This window comes from Lepidochelys kempii, chromosome 2, assembly GCF_965140285.1.
Source record: "Lepidochelys kempii isolate rLepKem1 chromosome 2, rLepKem1.hap1, whole genome shotgun sequence".
In the NCBI taxonomy this organism is placed as follows: Eukaryota; Metazoa; Chordata; order Testudines; family Cheloniidae; genus Lepidochelys; species Lepidochelys kempii.
The window spans coordinates 200167039-200179080 of record NC_136381.1 but is presented as its reverse complement, the minus strand read 5'-3'; the positions used below and the strand labels follow the sequence as shown (position 1 = coordinate 200179080).

The window sequence follows — 12042 nt, the reverse complement described above, 5'->3', positions numbered from 1 at the left end:
ACAAGGTCCCTCACCAAAGGCTCTTACCTACATGTACCACGACCACTGGCTCCTCTCCAGCACTACACATAAGTCTATCTAGATGCCTCGAGAGATCCGCAACCTTTGCACCAGGCAGGCAAGTCACCATACGGTTCTCCCGGTCATCACAAACCCAGCCATCTATGTTTCTAATGATCAACTCTCCCATTACTAACAAACACCTGCCTTTTCCTAATGACTAGAGTTCCCTTCTCCGGAGAGGTAACCTCAGTGAGACAGGATACCCCAACATCATCTGGAAGGAGGGTCCCAACTATGGCAAGGTTTCCCTCTGCTCCGTTGACTGCCTTCCTTCTCTGGGCCTTTCATCCTCCTTAACAGCACTGGGGCTGTCTGACCGGAGGTGGGACAAATCTACAGTATCCTGGAAAGCCTCATCAACATACCTCTCTGCCTCCCTTAGCTCCTTCAGTTCTGCCACCCTGGCCTCCAAAGCCCGTACATGGTCTCTGAGGGCCAGGAGCTCCTTGCACCGAATACACACATACACCACCTGCCCACAGGGCAGGTAATCATACATGCTATACTGAGTGCAATAAACAGGATAGCCCCCACTCTGCTGCTGGGCTTCTGCCTACATTCTCTCCTACAGCTACCTAGGTTAATGATAGGGTTTTTGTTTAAATCAACAAGTTTTGATTATAGTTTAAAGGTTTTAAAGAATGGCAAGTGTACCTCGCCCCCTTTCCAAACTCCCTCTCGAAACTCCCTGTTAGCGGTCCCTGGTCGCTTGCTCACTGCTTTATAAAGCCTTGGCCTTCTTGATAGCCCCGCCTCCTGACTAAGGCTCAGCCAATGAACAGAGGCTTCTAGATTTCAAACCTTGTTTAGACACTCACAGCTTCCAACTGACGGCCACAGCACACGGTCCTTCAAACAAACAAACAAACGCACACACACAAGCTCAGCACACAGCAAGTAACCCCCAAACACAAACACACACTACAGACAGCCATTTGCCCCAAGGGTCCTGTATTTGCTCCTCCTTCATCTGGAGAACTCCCTCTTGAAGCTCCCTGTTAGCAGTCCCTGTTCGCAAAAGGACCATAATGTATACAACAAAGAAGTTCACTCATTTCACCAGTAAATATGGCAAAGGTATAAATGATTTAAATTTCAACTCCATCTTGACACTTCCTCTCAAAGTACTGTACTGGCTATCACCCAAAACGTAGAAAGTCAAATTTCAGAAAGTTAATGAAACTTGCAGAAATTCTCTCACTAGATCAGAGCATGTTTCCCATTTCTCAGCATACAGAGGACACCTTAGGACTCCCCATTCTCTACTGGCTGGTGACTTTTTCTCTCAAAACTTTTATCTGGCTTTTGATGCTCAACTCTTACTGATTCTTTGAAGTCAGTTAATATAAATGTGCTAGTTCAGTTTCCTTTTTTAAAATTAAAACACTACAGCCAGTGATTTCAAATGCGGGCGACGTAAGTTAAAATCCTAGGCGAAGAATTCCAAAGGCAGAAATGGCAAATGGGTATCTAACTCCCTTGGGTTTGATAGAAAACCTAATAGGGATGTGACAGATGTAAGACCTAGGAATTCAAAAGGCTATACTGAAAATGTGCCAGACACATATGGACTTTTGGAACAATAAATGTTAATGGATTTCCTGAGGAATCCTCAGTGAGAAATTAGTACAAATTCCCAAACTCCAGTTAGGCAAAAACTCAGCCTTTTGAAGCTACGCCCTGAGGAGAGGGTCATTTTCTGCTGATTACCTATTACTGAAGGCCAAGATCAAAGGCCTAAGCTGTACAAAGAAACTGCTGATCTGCCCAGCCATTGTCCTAGTTTGGATTTAAGATGGATATGCACTTGGAAAACCCAGTTGTGGGTTTTGAAGGACTAAAACCTACCAGAGCCCTAGGCTGGAGTTGGGGGTGACCTCTGGTAAGCTTTTAGCATGTGTGTAGAAACTTTTATTCTTTTTATATGTTTTCTCTGTAATGCTTTTACCTTAAGAATAAATGTGCGTGGTTAGAAGGAGCTATATAGTAACTTATACCTGTGGGCAATATACTTGGAAGGTAACTTGATTCCTCTTGGATACTGGCACGGGGGGATACACCTCCCATAAATGACTCCATTTGCATTTTGGCTAACACAGTGTCTTGCAGGTCTGAAGCTAACTCATTGGGCCTGATTCACCCCCTCTGCTTTTAAAACCACAATATCATTCCTCAAAAGTAAATAATACAGAATATTTGACAGTATACCTACAACCAGCACCCCAACCCTTCCTGGTCTGTATAGAAATCTGTGATGTAGGTAGAGTGACGGCTTTTACTCCAGAAATTTTAATCCAGATTTTACAACATGCAAGCATTAGATGGGGTTTCATGACGTGGGGCTTAATTACAGTTTTAGCATTCCCAGAATTTATCCATCCAATGAATGTCTCTCCACTGACTACCATCTTCTGTTCATACTAGCGATCCAATGGCTCTGCACCCAGGAGGTTGCAGCATGACATGTGGACAGTGGTTTGGGGAGTGAATGGCTCAGCATGAATGTTAGATGCCATCGGCAGACTCGCTGTTTGACTCCCTCCCTTTGGTGAGTCAGGCACACAGTTAACTCTCTGAGGTTCGGGGTGGAACTGGCATTTCCATTTCCACATTGGGCCTCAGCAGGTGGAGTAGGCAATCCCAGGCAAAAAGTGAGCCAGCTGGTCACAGATGAGACACTGCTTTTCCCCACCTGTCCTGGGGCTTTTGGGAGGTGGCTTCCCTCCCCCCTGAGTGTGGTCTCCACTTGAGCCCATTCCTTGTCCTCTGATCCCTTTCCATCCCCATTAGGTTTTCTATCAAACCTAAGCTAACTATCCACACTAATGCTAAATAATTGATGGAAGTGATCTCTACGGGACTAAGTGCACATCCTGTGTCTCACTAGATGAAGGGATGCTGTCAATAGAGGTTTCTGACTCTAAATACAAAGGAAACTGGTTGATGCACACTTCAAGGTGCATAAAAATGAACTGGCCACTTGCTCCCCACGTTATTATACTTCAAGAAAACAAATTCAAGAAGATTCTTAAAAATGTTAATAAAACAGTACTCAGGCAACTGTAAATCTGTGTTCTGGCACCGTCCAGAAAGTTGGGTTTTAATTCAATGCGTCCTAATGACAGTGAAGGAATTATGTTCTTCAATGTCCCAATCTGATACTCAGACTGATGCTCGCAAATGTCTCTTTAATGTGTCTCCTGCAGCTCTTTGGAGCACATGATATTAAAACACTGTGATTTAATTATTAACCCTCTAAGTTATTAACCAATCAGGATGCTTTTACTATGTTATTAGCCAAACGTAGTTGATAAACTAATAATACTTGGTCAGTGATTTTGCTGTGAGAATTAAAAACACAAACACACACACACACACACTAAACATTTCCCCGTCACACTGTTTAAATATGACTAGATAGTACTATAGTAAATGAAACAACGAATTCACACTTCTATGGCTCTTTTGGGCAATACTGATCGCTAATTTGACTCCTGAACCACTGAAGTCTGAGTATCACTGGTCCAGATGATTGGCCAGATAGATTTCTATCAATAGTTCTTCTCAAGCTTTTAAGGTGTGCTGCTTCAATCCAGCTGCCAAGCATGTGCACTAAGCCAAAAATCTCACATGGAATTTTGCTTTATTAAGAAGTTTGTGTGTACAGAACAAAGTTCATTAATGAACAAAGCAAATAGGTCATATAGATAGATATATAGATAGATAGATATACATAGATATAGTGATGCAGTGGTAGGCAGCACTCTTTTTTCTGTGTTAATGTTAAGCCCATGCTCTGTCCAGCATATAGTGTTAGTGGTACTGTGAAGGCCTGCTGGGCTCTTTCAGCTGGAATGTAAACCTAAGCCCCTGACTACTTGAGGTAATTGATGATCCAATGGCATATTTTATAAGAATAGAGCTGTTAATCCTGGTATTTTGGCCAATTCCCAGTACACGGTAGGTAATGCAACTGCTCTGCCTAAATAACTTCACCCTGCAGTTTCATATGAATACTGTTTAGAGTTGCTGTGAGCTGTTTTACACAGTTGCTACATTAAAAGCCAGAGGTATGTAAATTTGGATATATAGGGAAATACATAATGGTGTAATATAAAGGCTTTATTGGCATGAGTTTGGCATGCGTGCATTAATTATGATGGGAGAACCCATGTGTGAGTTACGTAGGTCATCTCAAATAAGTGCTAATAATATCTTTGTTCCACGTCCCAGAATTATGTGTTCTATATAAGATGCATACAGTCTTGGCAATTTACAATTCAACATATCTTTCAATGGATTTACTACCTTGCTGAGTGAATTCCACTGAGCTCCAGTAAATAAGACACTACCTTCCTTCAGAACAGGGGGAGTTTTAAGACTCCATGACTGGATGTTGCCAAAAAACTATTTTATAAATATTTTAGACCATTTAAAAAGATTTGATTGGGATTATTTTTTCTTATCCTTACACCTGTAAATCAAGGCTCCCCTTGCTACCATGAATCCTGCAGAACAAAGCTTGCAGGGAGAGAAATTCGGATACTGATAAATATAAAACACCTCTAGAAATACCTAAAATGGCTTATCTACACTTAAAAATGTCACACATGTATAGCTTGATATTACATGTACTAACTTGTGAATTTTAGAAAAGTTTAGCGTTCTTATAGTCTTATTAATGTTGGTGTGGCTGTAAAGATGTGTATGTGTGTGACCATGCACGTGCAGCATGGACATAAAACATTTCATTAAAATAATTTGAACTGGGAATTATTTTTTAAGACTTTTTCCCCTACACATTTGGGTATTTATTTACATTCATTAATATTGGATGTCAATATTGTGTTAGATTGAAAGTTCTCTGCTTGGCTACAGATCAGGAGCAGCGAAAACTTCCTTGAACTGTTCCATCAATGGGCCTCAATCTTGCTTTGGAGGAAGCATCTCTTGAAGAGAGGCTGTTCAATCTCCATAGCTCATTCAGTCTTCATAGCTCAGATTGCCAACAAGGACTCCAATCAGTGTCAACGGCAGTGATGATTTTTGTGATGTGGATGATTGTCCACTGGAAACCAGACAAAGAACAGACAGCACTAAACTCATTTCATATGGACACCTGAACGGTCATGAGATGGTGACAATTTTTGATCACTACTGATCTGGTCTATATTCAAGTTTAGAATTTTTTTTTTAAACGTCCATTGTTCTTTTATGCAGTTCAAAAGGGAAAGTGAGCGGTGACACTGACATGGGTAGATATAAAAATGTGTTTTTAAAGTTTTCACTTTCCCTTTTATTTTCAGTTCTGTTGTGCTATGCTAAGAGTTTATTTCAACTTCTGTTTATAGTGCTTTTGTGTGTGGCCCATGCTTCACACACATCTCACTCTCCTCCTCACTCTTTGCTGACAAGCCAAAGTTTCTACTTTTTGTTTCTCTTTTTTTTTTTTTTTGATAATCAGAGAATGAGGCACAACATGACTGCGCAAGAAGAAAAATTGAAAAATGTGTAAATTGTCTCAGCATTTTGAAAAATATGTGAATGACCAATGACAGAATAACATAGACTAGCTTTGGCTTTGAGGCTTCAAAAGGAGTATTGTACCTTCACTCCACAGCAAACCATGATAAAATGTATATAATACAACACAAAGGGTAGAATTATTGACACATGTAGTGGCAAATAATACTGACTTTAAGAACAATCTGTTACCTTTTATTATCTAGTAATGCTTGAAGTAACAGGCTTGATAATGAATAATTACATTTTTGAATGACTGACAAGGAATTTTTCCAAATTATTTTTTTTCTTTTTACTATTTCTTTTAAAAACCCCTTGAAAATTTGAAATGGAAGACTGTATATACACACACTGACTTCTTATTGCAGTATTGCTCACGAACACCTAACTGCTGGCATTTGTTACAAAGTCACATATAAAGATACATATGGACTTTTCAAAAGGTAAAAAACCCCAAACAAACACACACAAACAACAACAAATTGGGCAGGTCAAATGTTTGGTCTATCTGCTCCAAAAGAGTCACTTAGTAGCTTTTTTTCTGTTTTTCAAACTGTGGACTCTAGGTATCATTACAGAGATCATGTAACAACTACAAATTTTTGAAGTTTTACAAGGATTAAAAATGGAAGTAGAAAGTCAGTATGCACTGACTCCCCACTGATTCACTGACTCACCATATGTTCCTTTTCTAGTCTATTCTGTTCTATATAGGTTCTTATACTGTGCTCATCACTGTTGTACTTGAGTGCCTTCCAGTCGTGCATTAAACAATATGACTACATGTCTGTCACAAAGGTTTGTCCTTTCATCCTCTTCCCATGGGGAGAATTGTGTGGAGTGGAGTGTTTTGGTCTGGAATTTCTTTATAACATACCCTACCCTCCAAACCCACCCCAGTATGTTTATGCTAGAGAAAGTAAGGTCAGAGATACGCAACCTGCACTTGGAGCGGAAGGTGGTGAGGGTCGATTCTTAGTTCCTATTGGAGCTCATGTCTCTTTGGTGGGCTGGCACCTGAGAAAGTTCTGTCTCTTGTTCTACAGTGAAACCAGCTCTAGGGACCACTTCTGTTCGGCCACTCATCTTAAATGGTCACTTTACAGTATACAAGACTTTTAGGATACCTTTGTTTAAAGGCCATTGTTAGACCAATGAACTTTGCTAGTCCCTTGGTAAGTCCTTAATGATAGAAAAGTAGAGGAAGCCTGTTTTAAGATGCAGTGTTTGAATAATGTTAGAATACACTTTAATTCTGAAAATATATTTTTTTAAAAAACAGAAGCTAGACCAGCACCAACAGAGGATGCACTCCACAAAGGCTCTACTACGCATCATATGTCAAAGCCAAAAAGCTGTAAGTGGAGGAATGTGATGCACGAGAGACCAAAGGATTTAGGGACCGTCAGTTAAAAAGTACCTGGGTAATCAAAGAAGGCCATTAAATCAGAGATATGAGCTAGTATAAAGTTCAAAGAAAGAAGACCTTAGAGGTGAAGAAGGGTGTGGGGAAGTTAGAAGGAAAATGAATCAGTGCCAATATGAAATATCTCCAATAGTGGATGAAAACAGAGCAATTGAAACAATGTCTCCTGCTCTTTAGTTGTATCTAGCTTTATTTCCAGATTAAATGAAAAGCAATGGTACACATATGCTTCAAAATCACACCTAACTAACAAGTAATTACCCACTATTGGCCATTCTGAAAGTTAGCTATTGATTTCTCAGTCACAGTACAAAGACTGTGTTAATACTTAGTCCTGTCAGGAGTGCTAGGGACAGGACTCAATGACCTCTCAAGGTCCCTTTCAGTCCTATGATTCTATGATAATGAATATTAAAACAAATCTAGGTTGCTGACTTCTCATTACAACAACAAAAGTTGTGGCTTTTTTTCTTTTTCTTGGTTCACTGAAAGACTACAGGATTTCAGGGCAAGTTTGCTGTGTCAGGGAATTCACTGACAACAGGGTTCTCCAGCACTACGGCTATTCAGTAAAGGTATGCCCTTTCTTTTTTTTGTTTTCTGTTCAAAGAAAGATACACACAGTCTAGACAAACAGACAAATGTAACAATTTAATCAGTGAATACCAACTAATTCAGGACAAACAATAATATTAAGTACTGTTGCTGTTTCATTTTATCCCCAAATGAATCAACTGTAATCTGAATACAGCTTTAATTTAATAAAATTTAAAATTGTTCTCCACCTCAGATATCCAACCTGATTTTCTCAGGTAAGAAATTAACATAATAGAGTCATAGACTTTAAGGTCAGAAGGGACCATTATGATCATCTAGTCTGACCTCCTGAACAATGCAGGCTGCAAAATCTCACCCACCCACTCCTCCAATAAACCTCTCACCTATGTCTGAGCTATTGAAGTCCTCAAATCATGGTTTAAAGACTGTTTGTAAATTGATACTCCTGATAACCTTTTAATGACATCCGAATGTCTAAAATCAGATTAAAAATACTGATAATCTTTTGATCTCTGATGGCAAAATCAATGTCAATATTTTATCCCCAGTGACCAATATGAATAATTGCACCATATTTCTAACTGAGTGGGTACATTTAAATTAATCACATTATTCAGTCACTTGTTACAAGGGTCTATATTATATCTGTGTTCACAAACTCACTCACAGACACTTGTTATAATCAATATATAAAACATAGTCCCTTTGTAGTCAAGTAGTGATATCATTCCAGAAATTAATGAATTTCTATGAAAATTATTAGATTGATTGTAAAGGGGTAGATGTAATGACAGATAAAATAAAGCAATGTTACTTTGCCAAGGGTGTTCTGAGGAAAATGTAATACAGACCCAGACTGCCTTAGTTTTTCCTAGTAAACTCTGCTGGGTACAGAAATATGGATCTGCATCATCCTGGCTCCACTTTGGCCTGCCTAGTCCGTACTGTGTCCCTCCACATGGACCCCTGACCAGCACCGAGGTCTCCATGGGATCAGAGGGCAAGGGGATACTGCCTCAGAGATGGCTGAGTTTGGGATGACGAAAGAACTGCACCTGGAGGATCTTTTCTACATGTGGCTCTGAGGGACACAATCCCCTTTTAGTTACCACATGGTTAAAATTTATAGTGTAGACAAGAACTATGTAGTAACTGGGCTATATGACCAAGGCTTTAACACAGGTATGGAGCACAATGGCCTGCTAACAGTACAAAATTTAATCATGCTGCAACCAGCTCAGGGGACAAACAGTAATTTAGTGCCCTGACTGGGTTATTTTGTTAGGTTTAAGAGCCTTTAGACAAAACACAGTAAAAAAAAGTGCACATCAGCCCAAACTTACAGGAACTGCTCTCCCCCTCTCTCTCTTCCTTGGAACAAAATTATGTCATCCTCCAGGAGATAAAGGTCTTCATTGGATTTACATAAAACTCCTTAAAGAGAACAAAAGGCATCTTGTTCAGAAACGTTAGGAAAACCCATCTTAGACTGAGTATATAAGTCTATGTTTATTCAGCACCTCATAAGAGATTAAAATTATGGAGCTGGTCAAAAACCAGTTTTTTTCTCAGACAATTTTAATTTTTCAGCAGCAATTCAAATACTGAGAAATTACAATTTGGAGCTGCTGCCACAGTGCCTCATGAAAGTTGTAATTTCGGTGCCTAATGTGCCCATTTTCCTCAATAGGCCAAGCTTCCCAGTCAGACTACATCTCCCATAATGCACCCTGGGCTCCCACCTTGGAGAGATGTTATACATCATGTGAGATAGTTTTCAGCTGAAATTTTTCGGTTTGGGGCCACACGTTTTTGATTTCTCATTTTAAAATATCCATTTTTTTCATCAGACAGCAGACATTTTTCACAAAAAAATTCATTTGGTCAAACCTCCAATTTTATAGCAAAAAACAGTTTAGATAAAAAATGTTCCATCCAAACAGCCAGAAGCTGGGACTGGACAACAGGGATGGATCACTCAATAAATCTTCCCCTCTTTCTTCATTCCCTATGAAGCACCTAGCACCAGCCACTCTCAGAAGAAAACGATACTGGGTTAGATGGGTCATACCATTCTTATATTTTTATGTGATGTTCAATTAGCCCTAGATGGCAACCATATTTAATAATAATTTGTCAGACACAAACAGATATATTATTCAATGGCAAAAACTATGTTAATGCAGAGTTAAGGTTGCATGGTGGTATGTCATTCCCTTGTAGAATGCTAAATTGAGCAAAACCTCAAACTTCTGAAAACCAGGAAATGCATGGTTAAAATTGCCTGTGCAACCTTAACTCTGCCCTCTTACAGCAATGCCCCGAAATGCCCCATTCACCCACATACCTTTTTGCCAACCCCACAGTTGCTGAAACATATAAGCTCTTCACCTCCTTTTCCATTCACTCTCATCCACAGGATTCCATCTAACACTATTAAATGACAAAAAGAAGAGTGAAGTTATTTGTGTTAACAGGACACACTGGGGCACTGCTGAAAGAGGGCAGAGTTAAGGTTATATTTTGACTCACATCTCAGCAATAGTTTGCTTGTTAGCTCTACACACATACACACACAAACCCTAGAAACTTTTTGAAAAATGGCTTTTTTCCAAGGCTTATATTTCTGGTGTCCTTGGCGCAAATGACCCTACATATGGGTCAATAACTATACTCTGCACTCCCACAAGGTGTTGCTAATTTCAAGAATATCTGTGAAACTGTGGGGATTTTAGAGCATTTTGAAGTGTCATCCTTTAAACAAGAAGGATAGACGGACCGTGGAGGGAACAGGCTCTTCTACACATCCATGTGAAGCGCAGCAGTCTCTGAAAGAGATGAAATGGCCCATTCATCCCAATGTGATGTTCTCAGCTGAATGAGAACACCCTGTGGAGATTAACAGAACCTGAAACAATATCGCTGAGGGCAAGACTACATGACAAAATTAAGTTGACATAAGTTATGTCGATGCACAGCCACAGCAGTAACTGAATCACTTTTACACATCCACACTATGCTTCTTGTGTCAGTGTCCTCATCAGGAGCACTTGCGGGGCATTGTAGGACAATTTAAGCAATGCAATTTAATGCAGTGTCTACACTGACACTGTGTCAACCTGACTACATCGACTTAAGTACTATGATTCTCGCAAAGGTGAAGTTATTAAGTAGGTATAGTGAGCGAATGACATTGATGAGAGCTACATTTTAATGTAGATGCTTACAGAGTTAGGTCGACATAAGCTGCCTTACGTCAACCTAACTGTTCGTGCCAGTGGCCTCTGGCTCAGGTGCCTCTGAGGCATCCGTGGTCCACTGTTGGCCTCCCTGGGCTTCTGATGTGCTTGACACAGTTCCTTTGCTTTCATGTGGCACTGCTGCTGGTTCCTATTGTATCCCTTCTCCTGCATTCTCCATGCAATCTGCTCCTTGGGGTCCACGTTTCTACAGCTGGTCTGTAGCTGTCCTTGCACATAGCTCTTCTCGCCTCTAAGCTGAAGCGCGTCTGGAAATGCAGCTGGGCAGTTGCACACAACAATGGAGAGCTGCTAAAGTGTGCTTGCCAAGCTGGACAAGCAGGAGAAGGCATTTCAAAAATTTACGGGGCCTTAAAGGGTAGTGGGGGGCTTCTGGTCTCTGGGACCCCTAGGCAGTGGACCAGAGTAGTCAGTGCCAGGCATTGTGGAAGAGCTGCTGGAGGGCTGTTAGTGTTAAGATAAGAAACGCAGTCTCTACACTCGCATCAGCCTCAGTACATCGATCATGGCTCAACGCCACTTGGGGAGGTGGTGCTACTGTATTGTTGTAATGGGGCGACACAGTGGGAGACAAATTTAACTGTAGACACATGGCAGCTTACATCAACCTAATTTTACAGTGTAGATCAGGCCAATGGTTAAGTAGCTAACCACCTTTTGCTCTGTTTAATTTCCCTTTAAAGCCACTTCAGTGCATCACTACTAAGTGAAGTCTATTTTAAGACTCAAGTGAATGGAGGTGCAGCAAGCTGAAGCATTGTAACAAAAAGACAGGGAGGCAGAGATCAGAATCAACAGCAATGAACATGGCAAATTATTGGTATTGATTTTTTATACATTTAGTTGGTCACTTAACTCCTGTGGTCCGGTTTTAATACCTTTATTGACTGTAACTTTTTCAGAATGGGAAAAATCAGAGTGATTTCAAGATGGCCATGCAAACATTTCTGGTGTGAACCTTCATGTGAATACGTATTTAGCAGACTTGTACTTTCTACAAACAAAACATAAAAATCACTTCTATAAATGTTTGCGGAAAACAAAAAGAATTGTAAATACCATCAAATCAAATTCATGTTTCTATTTTTTATCCTAATCTAACAGTCAAATCCTTTTAGTAGCATTTATCCAGATCAAATCAGCTGATTGGGTAAAAGATAGCAAAGGGGAGGAATGGGGGACTGTGACAGGTTTCAATCGGTCCAGCGAGCC

General features: G+C 40.2%; 1 protein-coding gene across 10 annotated transcripts in view; it reads right to left on the bottom strand.

The window, feature by feature from the left end:
• THRB (thyroid hormone receptor beta) overlaps positions 1-12042 on the bottom strand; it is a 294090-nt gene that overhangs the window by 166893 nt on the left and 115155 nt on the right. For 9 of the 10 annotated variants that reach the window (XM_073333469.2, XM_073333478.2, XM_073333472.2 and 6 more), the window contains 2 exons: positions 9918-10003; positions 8914-9004 (listed from right to left, as the gene is read on the bottom strand). The gene's annotated coding sequence lies outside the window, so the exon portion shown is untranslated. Of the gene's footprint in view, positions 1-8913; positions 9005-9917; positions 10004-11708; positions 11825-12042 lie in introns of all 10 variants that reach the window. The other variant, XM_073333474.2, reaches the window with a different exon arrangement.